A 3,012-nucleotide genomic window follows, 5' to 3' on the forward strand; every position below is an offset into this window, starting at 1 on the left:
AGAGTGTACAAAAACGATTTCAATCGACCAGAATATTTTTTGCATTTATGTTGCACTCGATGTCCAATTTAAAAATTAAAAACCGAAAATGGTATGATGTATACAATTTTATTATACATACCATTTTTGTTCACACGTATCAAGTAAACTTTTATTAAAAAATAAATAATTAGTATTAATGGGGAACGTTTAAAATGTATTAATAATTAACGTAAGTGATGTTTATTATACGACCGCTATTAGAAAGAAAATAAATTTATTAATTTAATTCATACGTAAACATTTTGAAAATGTTTGTATTTTTAAATACATTGCTGATTAGTCGTTATTTTTCTTGGGCAATATGTGAAACAAAATAAATAAAACGAAAATAATTAAATATTTAGCTCAAGTATTTTAATTTTTTACAAACTTATTACTTTTTTCGTTTCGGTAAAAACTTATAAGTTATAAATAATTATAAACCTATGCAAGTTTGCTCTTATTAAATACCAACAGTTGAAAAATAATAATTTGGACTTAAATTATTAAATTAATTAAAACTTTTACGTTTGTTCTTAATTAGAAAAATCAATTTTAGATTCTGAGGGGAATAAGAAAGCTGTTAGCGAACAATGATGTACTTTGGAAAACGTTTTCGCTAGCAAAAATGTTCGTCTTAACATTTACCGGAACACTTGTATTTTGCACCACTATCGGTCCGGTGGTGCAATGAAATAGAATTCATAAGAACGTGATTCGCAATCAAAATATTTCATCAAAAAGTAATGGTAATAATAAAAACATAAAACGTATTAGCATACTCACGAGAAACCTAACCTACGAATACATTTTATAAAGCAAAAGTAATGTGTATCAAATAATGTAAAATGTAATATAATTATTAGATTACCGATGTCAACGGTGTATTATTTATAATGTGTAACTGAAACTAAAACTTAAAAAAAAATTAAAATCGATTTCTCGCTACTTTTGGGTGATTAAACTATCGATGTTTATGTTTGTATTCTAGGCCTATATTCATTTTTTTCTATACGTTTATTATTTCAAAAATAAAACAATACGTAAAACTTAAAAAAAAAAAAAATCTTAAAATGTTCAAAACTAATATGTACCGTATCTATTCGATCATGGTGCCTCGTAAAACTATTCTGATACACGATATTATTATTTTTTACAGCTCATTGACGTCGTTGATGTGTTTTATACGCGAGTGTTTTAGTGTTTCGGTAGAAAACCCGAGGTTTTACTGTTTACGCGCGTGATATACATATAAATGAAAGCCATATTCCGTCTTTCGTTCGTCGTTGACAACTCACAACATAATTACACTATCACGCAGTCGTACACGATTCGAATATTCCTGGTAAACAAACTTTCTTTTTAATGGAAACATTATGTCTCCGGCTCGGGTGAATCACGTGTGGTCGGGGGACAACTGGATTTCGTCGAAAGCTACTTGCATTTCTAGGAAAACCCGAAAAACAAAAATTTCTATTCAACGTATTCGACTATCTAGTGAGAAGGTTTGGAAAAAATTCAACAGGACCGTAAATACGTGTTTAAAATAACGTATCATACTAGTTGCTTGCTGCTGACGTTATTCTTTGGACGGTAAAATAACACCATTAGCCGACCGGGGGGGAGGGAAAAAAAAAAATCTTTCACGGGCGTTAAGTCGACGATAAAACATCGAAACGGACTTTCCATTTAAACTCGGGTCGTAATAATCCCCTCGGACGTGAGAGAACGTTACGCTCAAATATGAACACTACCACGCTACTGAATTATTACAGTACGTCCGTCTGCAATCTGTAAACTAATATTTGATATCAGTATAATGGTTTTAACATCGTGTGCGTTCAGAACGCTTTGCATTACAATGCGTGGTGAAAATATTGCACAAAACGTATTATTAGGTGATCCGTATTAATTTGTTCAACTGTCTTGCGAAGTGGGATGGGGGAGGTAAATTTATAAAATGTGTATAACAGTTGCGGGGAAACGTGCTCGTCGAGTCCTCTGATCATCGAAACACAAGAAATCTAATTAAACGGCTGCCGAACTTTTACGCGGAGCCTTGCGAAATAATTAATTAAGCTCTTAATGAACAAATCAACAAAATCAAGAAATAAGAATCAATTTGCATTTCGCGTTACACGTGGAAGATTACGCCGAAACGGATGTAAAGTCTGTGTACCACATTCGACCTTTAACCTCTAAAAGGCACCTGAAGTATTTACCCCACGCGTTGCTCGGACACAGATTATTAATATATTCCATGATACACGTGAAAAAGATCAAAATCTTTCAGGCAATAAGCCCGCGAGTTCCTAATTCTAATACTATGATTTCGTTAAAAATATGATATTCACTGATCCTTGGGGTTAGCTTATAAAATAAAAAATAAAAAAGATTTGTTAGAAGAATCTAAGTTTTTTAAACGTACGAAGAATGAGAGGTATAAAACGGAATAAAAACCGCACTAGCATGAAAAATGTTAATGTTTTCTAGGTTTTTTGCTTCTTATTTTTCACATCCATCCAGAGAAAATATTAAAAATAATACAGCAGATTCTTGTTACGTCGAATCTCAAGCGGAACAGGAACAAGTTCGAGATATCGAGTTCCATTCTATTTAATATAATTATTAATATTTAAATATATATATACATTTTTTTTAAAAATAAAATTTCGTTTTGAAGAAGCGTTAAAAAATTGTACCACTTTTTGTATTGTTCTAATTGTATTTCTCACATTTTGAACTGCACGGAGAAATTAAATAATTTTTCGCTACAGTTTTAATTTCTGCTGCAGCACTATATAACACAGACAATTTCACACTACATCCATAATAGCCTACCTCTACACAAAATAATAAACTCAATCCTAAATTTTTTAATCTAACCACTATAGAACCAAGAATTTTAACTGTAATGATTGGCTCAATTACATTTGTTTTTAATGGGTTTTCACTAAAATCTAAAATCAATATTTAAGAATTAATCACTTT

Source organism: Sipha flava, unplaced genomic scaffold (genome assembly GCF_003268045.1).
Source record: "Sipha flava isolate LNK unplaced genomic scaffold, YSA_version1 105_pilon_pilon, whole genome shotgun sequence".
Lineage (NCBI taxonomy): Eukaryota > Metazoa > Arthropoda > Insecta > Hemiptera > Aphididae > Sipha > Sipha flava.